The sequence below is a fragment of the Haemaphysalis longicornis genome, unplaced genomic scaffold (genome assembly GCF_048455015.1).
Source record: "Haemaphysalis longicornis isolate Haplotype H1 unplaced genomic scaffold, Haemaphysalis longicornis Haplotype H1 scaffold_9, whole genome shotgun sequence".
NCBI classification, from domain to species: Eukaryota; Metazoa; Arthropoda; class Arachnida; order Ixodida; family Ixodidae; genus Haemaphysalis; species Haemaphysalis longicornis.
This window is the reverse complement of record NW_027526460.1, coordinates 113,632,245-113,647,434: the sequence shown is the minus strand read 5'-3', so window position 1 is coordinate 113,647,434 and position 15,190 is coordinate 113,632,245. Positions and strand designations below refer to the sequence as shown.

The following is a 15,190-nucleotide window of genomic DNA, read 5'->3' as shown; positions in this document are numbered from 1 at the left end:
TATGCATGAAGGAAACAGCAAATCTTCATAATTTAAAATTTGCGAATTTGCCTTCCTTTGAACCCACTACAACCCCTCTTATTTCTCCATCTTCCCCCTCACACTCTTCCTGTCGGATCTGAAATTCACGTGATGAACACGGTGGAGATTTCTTCAATTCAATCTGTTACAGCTCGCGGCGTTTTCTGTAACGACACGGCTCCCTTCACAGTCCATTCTGTTTGTTATAATTACCCGCCTCTCTTTTCTCCCGCTGCTGTCGTTCATGCCCTGTTCGTACGCTCTTGAAACTAACGTAATCAGTACAGTGGAGGTTTCATCAATACAATTCAATTTTCCCGCGTTTGCAAATATCAGCGCGCGGCGTTTTCTGTAACCAGAGAGGACTGCTTGTAGGGTCTCATGTTATTTGTTATAAAAGTGTTACTGGTAGTAAGGCATCACACCTATCGAGATAACATCTTACATGTCTATGTAGTAGTTTCAGCACACCCACGTGGTACAATTTTTGGGGTGAAACACCATTTCCAGCCATTTTTATAACAACACGGTTCTGGTAGAAGCATATGTATGGCCCGCGGGCGGGAAATTCCTAATTGTTACCAACTCCACTCTTACCCAACCAATTATTACGATCTAATCATTGCTGTATCTGTGACGTCACGCCAGCCGAAGCCGCCGTTATCACCATTGCTCCTTCTCCTTCCCCTCCCTCTTAACCCCTCTCGCACAACGCTACATTAACCCGCGCTATCGCAATAAACGCTTTGTCTTGGCCCAGCCACTGCCCCGGCGTGTTCGTTTCAGTGGCGACGAGGATGGGATGATAGCGGGGCGTCAACTCATTCCGCCATGACCGCCGCACCCACGGGAGGATACGCCAGCCCGCCGCAGTTCGACGAGACGAGCGACAAGTGGCCCGATTACCAGGTTCGGCTAAGCCTTCTTTGAGGGAAATGGCATCACGGAAGACAAAAAGAAGCGGGCCCTGCTGGTGACTGCACTGTCCACCCACACCGTCGACGTGCTGAGCGGACGTTGTGCTCCGGATAAGGTGAATGAACTTTCATACCCACAAGTGGTAGCCTTGCTTAAGCAGCACTTTTCGCCGCAACTGAACGAGACAGCACAGTCGTATAAGTTCTTCACCCGCAGCCAGCTGCCCGGCGAACCGGTCAAGGATTTTATCATGGCGCTTCGACAGATAGCGGACACCTGCAATTCTAGCACATCGTTGGATAGAATGCTACGAGATCGTATCGTGTGTGGACTGCAAAGCGCAGGAGTGCGTCGGCAGCTACTCGCGAAACCACAGCTGACGAGGAGCGAAGCGCAAGAAATTGCGATATCCGCCAAAATGGCTGAAGCCAACGCGCAAGAGATAGTAAGCCCCGCCGCTGAGGGAAGTGTGCATGCGCTGGGAAACCAGTCCTATCGCACAAGAAGCCGCTCACAGATTGTTGCGTGCTACCGCTGCGGAGCAAAAGGGCACGGACCCGAGGATTGCCGTTTCCGCTCGGCGTCGTGCTTCAGGTGCAAACAACGAGGTCATATCGCCCGAGCCTGTTGCCGCCGTGAGAGTGGTTTCGGGGGGGTGCCACCAGTGCACCAAGTACACGCGTTGTCCTCGCGGGAGGAAGACACGGGCGCGGACGGTATGTTCGCGCCGGAGGCAGCGAACAGTCATATCGGCCATGTCGGCATTACGCAACCCATCGTACGCACCTTGGATTGTTCTGGTGTTCCAGTGGACATGCAGGTCGACACATGCTTGCCGGGTTCGGTCATCAAGTGGCCCACATATGAGCGGAACAAAGCAGTGTGGCCCAAGCTACGTGGTTCACCATTGAAAGTGCCCTGCTTCCTGGGACGGCTTCCAGTGCGGAGGCAACTTAAGCTCTAGGTTTCGTGCGGAAACAGGTCAACGGATGGGTCTTTGCAAGTCCTTGGTTGCTCCGGCCCCAACCTCTTCGGACGCGACCTGATTCAAGCGTTCCACATGCTAGAGGCACCGGTCATGAACGTGAACACATCAGGTGAGCAACTGCCGTTAGTCGGTGCTGACGACATTAACGTGGACCGGTTGCTAGCAGAATTCGCTGATGTGTTCGCGCCAGGTTTAGGTCTCATGAAAGGGCCTCCGGTACACTTCAAAACGCGAGAAAATGTGGCGCCGAAATTTCCGAAAGCACGCGAAGTTCCTTATGCTTTTCGTCCAAAGGTCGACGCGGAACTGGACCGCCTTTCGGGCGCGGGTATTATTTTCCCGGTGCCTCATTCGAAGTGGGCCGCGCCAGTGGTACCGGTTGTGAAACGGAATGGCTGCATCCGCCTTTGTGGCGATTTTAAACTAACGGTGAATAAAGTCTGTCACACTGAGCAATATCCGTTGCCACGGGTGGAGGATATCCTGGCGACATTCAACGGCGGTGAAGTTTTTACCACGATAGACTTGCGGGAGGCGTACAACCAGCTTCCGTCGGATGAGGAAGCCATGCTACTACTCACGACCATAAATACGCATAAGGGACTGTTCAGCTTCACTCGCCTGCCTTTTGGAGTGGCGTCCGCGCCGGCCGTGTTTCAACGTCGTATGCAGACCATTTTGCAGGGGCTTCCGGGTGTTCAGGTCTACCCATGGGTCGGCGTACTCACTCGTGAGATCACTCATTTGTACTCATTTGTACACAAACTCACGAGTGAAAATGATGATGGGTAAGTACACGCCCAGATGAAAAAAGTGAGTACGATGACGAGTGAGTACAGGCGTAAGTCCACTACTCGTGAGTACTCGTGAGTAGTACTCGTGAGTACCAAGTACTCATGAGTACTACTCGTGAGTATATAGTACTCATGAGTACAATACTCATGGATACTGTATTTTCGAGTGCATGCACTCGTGAGTACCGTAGTGCAAACAAGTTCTATCACAAACCCGAATCTGGACACGCATCTACCAGTCGCAAACATTTAGCGGTGCCGCTGTGCAGCTTAACTCTCAAGGGTGGTAAAATCCATAGGTCGGCGTACTCACTCGTGAGTACAGTCATTTGTACTCATTTGTACTCAAACTCACGAGTGAGTACGATGATGAGTGATCCCACACCCAGGAAGAAACAGTGAGTACGATGACGAGTGAGTACAGGAATAAGTCCACTACTCGTGAGTACAGTACTCATGAGTACATTACTCATGAGTATGAGTACTCATGAGTACAGTAATCATGAGTTTGAGTACTCATGAGTTTGAGTACTCATGAGTATGAGTACTCATGAGTACACAGCTCTCATGAGTACAATACTCATGAATACTGTTTTTGCGAGTACTTGCACTCTTGAGTATATGCACTCCTGAGTACAGTAGTGCAAACAAGAAAACGGACGACAAAAGCTGCCACCCGAAGGCACGCAGAAAAACGCACTTTACGGCCACGGCTGCACCGTTAAGCCCCGAGCTCCCCTGAGCCCGACCAGGCCTGAGAACAAGAGGCGACGCCAGACGCAACGCGAGTGCTTACGTTCCGTTTCGCTTTCTCACAAGTACTTGCCTTCGCGCAGTAAGTCGCCCAACGACAGTGCACTGCGTCAGACGTTTTCTTCCTCTGTATTGATTTATATGTAACCTGTGTTTTTCTAATCAATTAAACAATTTATTTTTTCTATTTAGTTTTTTCCTTCGAGCTACGACCTAGCTAACAGTGCAGATAGGTTGATTATTCGTGAGTAATACAAATTGAGTACTCATGAGTACAAATTGAGTACTCATGAGTGCAGAATGAGTAGTACTCATGAGTAGTACTCATGAGCAGTAGCACTCATTGAGTGCTCATGAGTACAGATTGAGTACTCATGAGTACAGATTCAGTACTCATGAGTACAGATTGAGTACGAATACTCGTGAGGACAAATGAGTTTGAGTACAAGTGAGTACGATTACAAATGAGTATTTGATGAGTGAGTACGAGTGATTTTGTGAAGAGACGAACTTTTTGAGTCTGAGTTCGATTGAGTACAGCGTGAATGAAAAAAATTGTGATTGAGTTTGAGTGAGTTCTGTCTGTTTTGCCGACCTATGGTAAAATCAGACAACGAAAACTGGGCCTTTCTCCTTTCCTTGTCCCTGTCTGGCGCAGTTAGTTTGTTTCGGCGGTCGCTCGCTAAGGGGTCGCGGTGAAAATGAAAAATTGACCCGTATATGCTCCTTCGTTGCAAATGTCGTCAAAAGACGATGTCTTTGTAGACATTTGCCAAGGAAATGCCCCCCTTTGCTTTCCCGCTCACCTCTCATGCTGTTTCTGTACCGTCGCGCTCATCCCAAGGTAACCACACTAAACGTTTCCGCAAGGCGATTTGAATTTACCGCGTTCCACTGCTACAGGCCAGGTTCATCGATGCCAGCGCTGCAGTACGGCGTAGACGCGGTGAATGGAGGCGGCCGACTACAAGGTTTACAGAACCGCGTGGCCGTGCTCCACGTGTGTTCCAAGCAGAACGTGGAACCTAGTTAGTGGAACCTTTCGTTGCTGTTGCCGCGTGATTTTTGTATGCCACCAGGAGGCGGCGGTTTTCTGTAGTAGATGTATAATAGCATTTGCTATCCAAAAACCAAGCATCCATGATTTTTTTAATAAAGGAACACTGTAAATATCCCTTCTGTACTAATTTTCTGTCTTATATTTGCGTGATGACTTGTTTTTGTTCCACAAAGTTGACAAGTATGAACATATAAACCGGGCTTAGACGTTTACATTTGGGTGTGAGTATATAAGACTATTGCGTAGTAAGCATTTTATTTGGCCGGGTGGCTGAATCAAGTTACAGACAGACAGACGGACAGACAGACAGACAGACAGACAGACGTACAGACAGACAAAAATTTCTGGGTTTAAGTAGCCCAAGAAAGGCTATCGTCTTTAAAAACGAGGGGGCGAGGTCCCGGCGGGAAGTGCAGCAGCCGTGACTCTGTTTCTACGGCATGTGTTGATTGGCGCAGTTTTTTTGTTTACAAAGACGTGGCCTAGGAACACGTAGATGCTTCGTTCCGCTTGCTCCATTCAAGTTGCTTTAGGGGAGCCGGGAGGGGGGAAGGAGGGGAGTTTGCTAACGCTGCAGGCACTACGCGCACTAAAGTTGCTCTTTTCCGGTCTTCAGCAGTTTCTGTAGACGCATGTCACGCTGTGTAGTCGTTTCGTGAGCCGAACCGCTCGTTTCAACCGCCGCAGGTTATTTACGTCATTCGCATCAAATCGACTGCATGGTTTGTGTCACCGAAATTGTCCGCAGCATGCCGCTTTGCGATAATTCGGCTGATGTACGTGCGCCTATATGGTCTTATTAGGCTCTTGTTTTGTAATTTTTGCTCAGGTTCGGTAGACTATGGTCTCGTGCAGTCCATTTACAAGTGAGAATACAGCCTCACCGTGCAGGCATGGCGGTGTAATATTCCCCTGCATTGGAAATAAAATATCCGAGCACACCAAGGCACGTTTGTGAGTTGGGAATCGGACATCATAATATCCAGTTCAACGCGTGCGGCGCCTTGTTTAGCCTCGCATATTTTGTCGAAGAGCTCTGTCATCTTGCCGCTGGAGGAACCTTTTGCTTTCGAATGGCTTTGCTTTCGAATGTCAACCGGATGCGCCGCTTCTCGTTTATGTCACCGTGTAATGAGGAAGCTGACGACGATGGTGAATTTCGGTGGTTGTTCTTCCCCTAACTTCATCTCCTATTTACTGGCGGGGTGAACACCCCTGGCTAGCAACTACTTCTAAGTTTGAGTTCGCACTGTGGAAGGCCTCGTGAAGGGGCCGTTTTTATATCATAAACGGCAATGCCAGACGTTGGGACGTCTCGGAACGTCTCGTAAAACATGTTGCTTGCCCATAACGGCGTCACTGCACTTTTTCATCGATACCTGTCAGCTTCTTCAGCGCTGCTCGAGACAAGAGCTGCAGATTTCCACTGTGCAATCAAGGCACCAACACGGCAATAAAGCGATGCCAGTGCAAGCTATCACGCCTCCGAAAACGCGTCTGCAACCTTTGTTTTCGAGTTCACAAAGCACGGGAGAGAAGTTTGACAGTGCTGTAACGGCTGCCAAGCACAGGCAGCAACTGGATGCACTGCGGCAGTCGACTGCCAACGGTACCCGCTCCACGCCGCTTCCCCCCCCACGCGCACGCGACGCGCGCGCGCACGCCCGCACGCACACGCACACGCGCACACACACACACACACACACACACACACACACACACACACACACACACACACACACACACACACACACACAAACACACACACACACACACACACAAACAAACACACGCACGCAAGCACGCACGCACGCACGCACGCACGCACGCACGCACACACACACACACACACACACACACACACACACACACACACACACACACACACACACACACACACACACACACACACACACACACACACTGTTGGGACTGGGTCATCCCAGTTCAGTCACCACTGTTGCCACGTTTCCCTGCTCAGTCCGCTATCGAAACGGCGCAGAGTAGAGCGATGAAGTAATCGAGTCGATGGTGATTTGAAGCTGTATTTACCTACAATATATACAAAGGTACCAAGAGCGTTAAATGGCTTGGACAAAGGCGATAGCACTTCTCAACTCAGTGCTACAATGAGATGCCGCCGCAGAACAGCTGCTTTCGGGCTGGTGTTATACCACCGGGGTTCCGTTACAGCCGCGTGCAGTTTGAATCCCTCCAATCGGGGCTATCACTGGCCGCAGTTTGAATCCGGGGAATGGAGGCGAAGCGATTGCGTCAGCCGGGCCGCCAGACAGGGAAAGGGAGGGCGACTCAGCGGCGCCGTCTCCAGGCGCTGCTTGTTGCGTGTCTGGGGGGGGGGGGGGTCGTTTTTTCCCAGGCATGATTTGGTCCAGCTGTCATGATGGGAAAGTGAGAGTAGACTCGGCGGCGCCTATCCCGCCAAGTTGCGGCACATCTGTCGGGGCGGTTTGACCTAGGCGCGAATTAACTCCGCCGTCGGCACGTCGCCGGGCGCAGCGAATTTGTGTTGGGCGCACTGCCACAATACAGACACGCATACAATATTGAGTAGCTGAAGTCCCATGTGGGCTCTGCGTGGCCTCTTAACGGAAATAAACATCACGACGCGTAGCGCCCCTGTTCTGCCCCTCTCCAGCGGCGGGACCTCCCTCTTTGGCGTCTAGCGCGCTAGCCCGTTTTTGTTTTTGTGTTTATCTCTTATTTGCCGGCTGGTGGCGGCGGCGAGGGGTACGGTTGCGCAATGTTCGCAGCATGCGGAACAGTGCCGGCAGCGTCTCTTTGCAGCTAATTTTAAAGGAGATAGTCTTTCATTGGCTACTAGAGTGCGACAATGCTGGCCTCTCTGTCTGTCTTGTGTCTGTCATAATGATAATTTATTATTGCAACTGATATCCTGCCCCGCGGTATACATGGCAGCTTCCTACCCCGGTCGTTTTTCTTGCAGCACTTGCAGAGATAGGTCACGTTGCAAAAATCCTTACTAGTGCCGATGTAATCATAGTGGTCCTTCAAACTCTCTGGCATACTAAAACCTTGCGTAATCACTAGGTCATCCGCTGAGTGCGTGTTGCAGGCAACCATAGCTGAGCATACAAACAATCGTCAGCGCAACACTTTTAAATGCAGAGCATTTCAGTAACTCACGATGTCACCCGCGTTGACGTCCGTAGTCCGCATCGCTCCCCCTACACTGTATAAAAAAAATACTTACCGGCGCCAGGTTTCGATCCCACGACTCTGCGGGCAGAACGCAAGGTACATGGTGCTCTAACCACTGCGCCACAAAGCCGACACAGAACGGAAGGTTGCGAACGCGCTTTATATCCTTGACTCATTCAACCGTCGGCCACAGGTGCGCCCTCTCCCCCTCGTCTTCCTCCCCTTCTCTCCGCTCGCAACACCATCTCTCGCCCCGTTCGGTTCGGGCGCACAACAGGTGGGGACGTGCGCAACACCCTCTCTCGCCGCGTCGGGTTCGCGCTGACCAACAGTTGGTTCGCGCGCAAGAACAGGTGGGGGCGCTCGCATCGCGCTCTCTCGCCGCGGTCGGTTCGCGCTTAAACCACATATGTCGTTCGCGCGCGCTCCGGTCGCTAACATCTGTGGCGTGATCGTGACGTCCACATCACGCGTTCGTGTGGTGGCGCGATTTCGGCGCTATAACACTCTCTCGCGAGGGGCATTGGATTGATTCGATTGGCTTGGCTTGGCTTGGCTTGGCTTGGATTGGATTGAATTAAAGTGGATTGTGTTGGATTGTGTTGCGTCATAGCCGCGCCACGTTGCGTCATAGCCGCGGCAGGGGGTTCACGGCACGTTTCACGTTTTACCATCGACTTCATCGACAATGTCTACGCTGGAAGACAACAATTACAACAACAACAACCAATACGTAATCCATACGACTTGCAGGCGCGTCCCCCGCGGAAATGCTCTGCATTTGATCGTGCCCCTCGCGAGGGGGATGTTTTGTGGCCCTCACGCGATGCCAACGTTTTTTTTTTTCACTGACCTCCACGATCCAAATCCGCAAACTGCGTATACCTCGAATTTGGGGCCTTTTATACCGTGGTGACCGCTCTTTCCTTGTTTTTGTTACAACTCCCCCGCCGGAAATTCGTTCCGTTTCTTCCTCCTGAGCAAAAGAACACCAAATAGAACGCCAGACCACTTTAATCGTACAATGATCACTTATCGTTTTTCGGCTTCAATATTGTCATTTAATGAGAGTGATCATCTTCTACAGGGTGTCAGAGGAGTAATTTTTAAGTAGCAGAAAGAGTGCTCACCCATCAGTCACTCTGAAGGATTACTTGCCTAGCAGGTGTTGCGAAGAGCTACCGAGGATGATGCAACATTGCATGATGCAACACTGCGTCAGCTGTACCACTTCGCATGATGCAACCTGGCGTCAACCGTAACTGAGGCTATTGGTTGGATGTAGCCGATACGGTCGACGGAACATCATGTCCGACTAAAATTTTTTCCCCAGGCTTGGCTTGACCTCGCAAGACCGATGAAAACTTATTCTCACTAATAAAGCAATTTTCTACACGATATTGAAATCAAATGCGAACAATGACAATCGTAGAAACACACGCTGACAGAAGTTGAGCGACACGATGTGCCTCGAGAGCGCTAAACTATTCGACAACTTTGGTCCCCTTTTCAAGACTACCAGTGTCTAAATAAGCATTGGTGGAGTTTATTCACATTGCACCAAACGGTAACCATGATATTTGTAACAATGATATTTAAAGATGATAACGATGATATCTGTGTAACGATGATATTTACCACCTTGCATAATTGACAAAATTAGTAGAAACATTGTTGAACACGATAAAATATTAGTGCAGATAATGTACAAGAAAATACAGGTGACTAGAGATTGAGTAGAAGTGAGTACTGCAAGTAAGCTCCGATGATTCGTAGAATTTCAGCGCAACGAGAAACGAAAACGGATGAGGAAAGCTGCTGCCGGAAGACACGCAGAAAACAGCAATTTACGGCCACGGCAAGCGCCGAGAAGCCCCGATTCTCACAAGAGCACGACGCGCCCCAGACTCCGGTGCTTTGTTCCTGAGAACACGAGGGGACGACAGACGCAACGCGAGTGCTTACGTTCCGTTTCACTCTCTCCCATGTACACGCCTTCGCGTAGTGCGTCGCCCTACGACAGTGCACAGTGTAAGACGTTTTCTGCCCGTGCTCCTTTGTCCTGATGTATATGTAACCTCACTATTTCTAATCAGTTAAACATTTAAAAAGGCCCCAAATTCGAGGTATGCGCAGTTTGCGGATTTGGATCGTGGAGGTCAGTGAAAAAAAAAAACGCTGGCATCGCGTGAGGGCCACAAAACATCCCCCTCGCGAGCGGCACGATCAAATGCAGAGCATTTCCGCGGGGGACGCGCCTGCAAGTCGTATGGATTACGTATTGGTTGTTGTTGTTGTAATTGTTGTCTTCGAGCGTAGACATTGTCGATGAAGTCGATGGTGAAACGTGAAACGTGCCGTAAACCCACTGCCGCGGCTATGACGCAACGTGGCGCGGCTATGACGCAACACAATCCAACACAATCCACTTTAATTCAATCCAATCCAAGCCAAGCCAAGCCAAGCCAATCGAATCAATCCAATGCCCCTCGCGAGAGAGTGTTATAGCGCCGAAATCGCGCCACCACACGAACGCGTGATGTTGACGTCACGATCACGCCACAGATGTTAGCGACCGGAGCGCGCGCGAACGACATATTTGGTTTAAGCGCGAACCGACCGCGGCGAGAGAGCGCGATGCGAGCGCCCCCACCTGTTCTTGCGCGCGAACCGACTGTTGGTCAGCGCGAACCCGACGCGGCGAGAGAGGGTGTTGCGAGCGGAGAGAAGGGGAGGAAGACGAGGGGGAGAGGGCGCACCTGTGGCCGACGGTTGAATGAGTCAAGGATATAAAGCGCGTTCGTAACCCTCCGTTCTGTGTCGGCTTTGTGGCGCAGTGGTTAGAGCACCATGCACCTTGCGCTCTGCCCGCAGAGTCGTGGGATCGAAACCTGGCGCCGGTAAGTATTATTTTTTCATACAAGCGATGCGGACTACGGATGTCAACGCGGGTGACATCGTGAGTTACTGAAATGCTCTGCATTTAAGATGTTTCCTGTTTAGCCTTTCATTCGAACCAAGACCTAGCTAACATGGCGCAGTGGACAGGATCAGGATTTGAGGCCACGGGAGGACGAACGGACGAACAGACGAACGAGGTGGACGAACCGTACCACGACTACGAGAGGGCGGCACGAATACGTGGGGCACCGACGGAGCCCACGTCGGCGGTGGTCGACCCACTGCTGACTTCAACGGAACGCTAGGTCCTATGTTCAACGAAGAAATAGAAGTTGTTGAGCGCACAACGATTACGAGGGCTGCCTTGCGCTGGCCGTATGGACGACTTGGTCTCGCGTCTTCTAGTGGACAACGAGCAACGCCGCCAGTTCTCCAAACGAATGAATGTGCCAACGATACTTCAGGCTGCTTACAACTACAAACGGCAGAGGAACTTGCAAGCAGCGCTGTTTGTGAGGAGGATGCTGCGTGAAGAACGAGAACGTTTTCTGAGACAACTGGCGAGAGTTAGCCGCACTTTTGCCACAGTGCCTGAACTGCACGATATCCGGACACAGGCAGCATGTACAGCGGCACGCACACGAACGAGACGACGTTTGCAAAACTGTGATTGCCTACTGACCGGGCCTCTCCCAGGTAATGGCGAGATCACAAACACACGCGGCTCTGTCACCGGGCCAATCGACGAGCTACATCGCCCGCGCGCAGGTCTTTCCAGCAACGAGCAGCGCGGCGCGGAACGTACGCAGCTCGCACGAGCCAGAAAGCACCGCGTGCCTGCACCGGCTCTTCCGGTCCAGACGTACTCGAACGCAACGCTGAAAGCGCGGAACGCAACGGGGCAAGTACGTACATTTTCCGCACGTCCTATCCTTGCCCAGGTCCGCGCAACCAACGACATCGCATCCGGATTGGTGGATAGGCCACGACGAGCGATACACATGCCGCACGGAACGCACAATACGTGGCGAATGACCGCACTGTTAGGGGAGTTTCCCAGGAAAAACGATAGGCACAGCGCACGAAACGCACCAGGGGTGACAAACGACATCCAACTTGACAACGGTTTCACTTTCGAAGCAACCATGGCGAAAGCGAGCACGGAGCCGCAACGATTTTGACCGATCCGCCACGCCACTTTACGACAACAACACGCCACCGCACGCTAAACGAAAAGCCAACCTGCTGCCGCACCACACGCAACGCACACCTCAATCGAAGCAACGTCCTCAACGCTGCGAACTATGCCATCCCTGCACACCGCAGCTCGCCAGAGGACGAAATGGCCGTCTACGCTCCCACATGTATCAAGCACGCTACGAGCTACGGGAACACGATTGCCGACGGAAGCGACGCGACTAACGCAACGCCGTAAATGCTGTCAAGTTCATGTCCCACGAAGTGAATACCATGGCACACGCATAAAAAAAAAACAAGCCGATTTGATATTCACCGAACCTCATCCAGACAAACGCCCTGTAACGAAGTTTCCAGTATCCGGAACAACAAAAAACAAACGCCAGCATCGAGCAACTGCGATTAAGGAGATAGTGATCTGGATACGAACGGACGTCAATCTACGCGGACACTTAATTGTGCCTGGGCGTATTGAGTATTGAGTTGAGTATTTGTGAGTAGTACTCATGAATACAGATTGAGTACTCATGAGTACAGATTGAGTACTCATGAGTATTGTAGTACTCATGAATACATATTGAGTACTCATGATTACAGAGGGAGTACTCATGAGTACAGATTGAGTATGAATACTCGTGAGGACAAATGAGTTTGAGTACAAGTGAGTACGATTTAAAATGAGTGTGTGATGAGTGAGTATGAGTGATTTTGAGAACAGACGAGCTTTTTGAGTCTGAGTTTGATTGATTACAACGTTAATGAAAAAAATTGTGATTGAGTTTGAGTGAGTTTTTTCTGTTCTGCCGAACTATGGGTCTACCTAGATGACGCCATCGTGGCAGAGAAACGCAATGACTGCACCACACTGCGCGCAGTATTGAAGCGTTTCCAGGAATATGGCGTGCGCTTGAACGCAGACAAGTGCAAGTTCCGCTAACCAGAGGTAGATTTTTTGGGACATCGAATTAGCGCTCGAGGTCTTCAACCAAAGACGGAGAACATAGACGCCATCCTGGAGGTTAAGGCACCGCGGAATCTCGCAGAATTAAGGTCCTACCTTGGCATGGTCACGTACTACCGCAAGTTTCTCAACAACGCATCGACCGCCATGGCGCCCTTATATCAACTACTCCGGAAGGAAGCTAAGTGGGAGTGGGGTACCACTCAACAACAGGCATTCAGCAATGTGAAAGACCTTCTCAAATCCGCAGATTTTCTGGCGCATTTTGACCCACACAGGCCGCTAGTCCTGAAATGCGATGCCTCCCCGGACGGAATCGGCGCAGTGCTTTCACACGATGTCGGAGCGGGGTACTTCGGCCCACAGGGTTCCGTTCTCGGTTATTGACCGACGCAGAGAAAAATTACTCGTAGTTGGAGCGTGAAACCTTGGCACTTATGTTTAGTGCATCTAAATTCCGGCAATACTTACTGGGCAATACTTTCACATTGATGACGGTCCATAAGCCGCTTGTGGGACTTATGGACCGTCAGTACCCGTGATGGCCGGTACCCGTGATGGCCGCTGCGCGAATCCAGCGATAAGCCCTGCTGCTGAGCGCATACGATTACGTCATCAAACACCAGCCCGGGAAAGACAGCGTTGCAACAGATGCCCTCAGCCGGCTCCCCACGTCAGCAACTTCCCAGCCAGGGACGCAGGAAGAAACTGGGGACGGTGAGTATGTCCTGCTCACGGAAACCCTCAATGATGGTGTCATGTCTGCGAAGCAGCAGGGCACTCTCACGGAGCTCGATGGCGATTTAGTAAAGGTGCAAAAATGGGTGCAGGAGGGGTGGCCAAGAAATTTGGGGCCTGAGGACCAGCCCTTGATGCCATACTTTAACCGGAAGGCTGAGATAACGGGGAGTTACGGGCTTCTCTACTGGGGCCATCGAGTGATCGTGCCCAAGAATTCCCGAGCAGTAATGTTACGTCTGCTGCATGATACTCATCAAGGAATTTGTTCAATGAAGCGGCTAGGGCGCTCCTTGATGTGGTACCCCCGGATCGATAATGACATTGAGAACATTGTTAAGTCCTGCCCCAGTTGCATCCAAGATGCCCCTATGCCCCCCAAGAAACCCCCTGTTGCATGGCCGGAAACGGATGAGCGTTGGTCGAGGCTGCATATTGATTTTGCGGGGCCGATCGATGGTCACATGCTACTGATTGTGGTGGATTCACACAGTAAGTGGATAGAAGCGATATCCATGAAGAGTTCCACCACGCACGCCACCATAGAGGCTCTGCGCACCTTGTTCAGTACATTCGGGTTGCTTTGGACGCTGGTATCCGACAATGGCACACAGTTTACGAGTTGGGAATATCGCAATTTTATGAAGCTGAATAACATAGTACACCTCCGAACAGCACCGTATCACCCCCAGTCCAATGGGCTCGTGGAGCGGGCTGTTCGTACTGTCAAATTTTCTTTGAAGAAGAATGTGCAAGGGTCACTGAAAACCCGCCTTGCAAGGATTCTGCACAGGTACCGCAAGACACCGCATGCAGGGGGCCGGACACCAGCGCAACTCCTAATGGGCTACGATTTTCGCCCCAGGCTGGACAACGCAATGACCGTTCCACCCTCGCCAGTTGACCGCCCCTCCCTCGATCTGTGGCAGCCCGGTGAGCCAGTCTGGGTGAGGAACTTCGGGCGAGGCGAGCCGTGGACTCCAGCCAGCATTACATCGACAGACGGAGCCCGCCTAGTGAATGCCGACGGTCCGGAGGGGGAAACCATTCGGCGCCACAGCGACCAGGTGAAGCCACGGGAGTTGGAGCACGAGCAGGGAGAAGCAAGTGACTCCGGGTGCCAGGAGACTGCCGGCGGACCCCCAGCAGGAGGAACACCGAGGCGACTGCCAACAAGAAACGAGATCGCCGGGAGCACCTCAACTCCGGTGTTGCGTCGGTTGGCCCGGCAATGCAAACCGCGAGACCGTTACTCACCGTAGGGGGAGCGAAATGATGTATCTGTGACGTCACGCCAGCCGAAGCCGCCGTTATCACCAATGCTCCTTCTCCTTCCCCTCCCTCTTAACCCCTCTCGCACAACGCTACATTACCCCCGCGCTATCGCAATAAACGCTTTGTCTTGGCCCAGCCACTGCCCCGGCGTGTTCGTTTCACTCATTATGTATTATTACTGTTATCAATCGAATTATTATTGCTACATTCGCCACCCAGCCATCGACGGGTACTACCAGTAGTTTTACTGAAGGCTAATTTCCTAAAAACGAAAAAGAATATTGTTGAATTTTTGCAGCCGTCACATTCCATTTGGGCGATTTACCGTACAAGCGGGGCGAACTTCCCAAGAATTGCTGTCGCGCGCAAGAGCCGAGACGCCAGGCCGTGGAGCCTTTCGTACC

The 15,190-nt window shown here is 51.5% G+C and overlaps 1 pseudogene; it reads left to right on the top strand.

Moving 5' to 3' along the window:
- Window positions 1-852: 852 nt before the first annotated feature.
- LOC144153365 (uncharacterized) lies at window positions 853-14,773 on the top strand (annotated as a pseudogene).
- The last annotated feature ends 417 nt before the right edge of the window (window positions 14,774-15,190 follow it).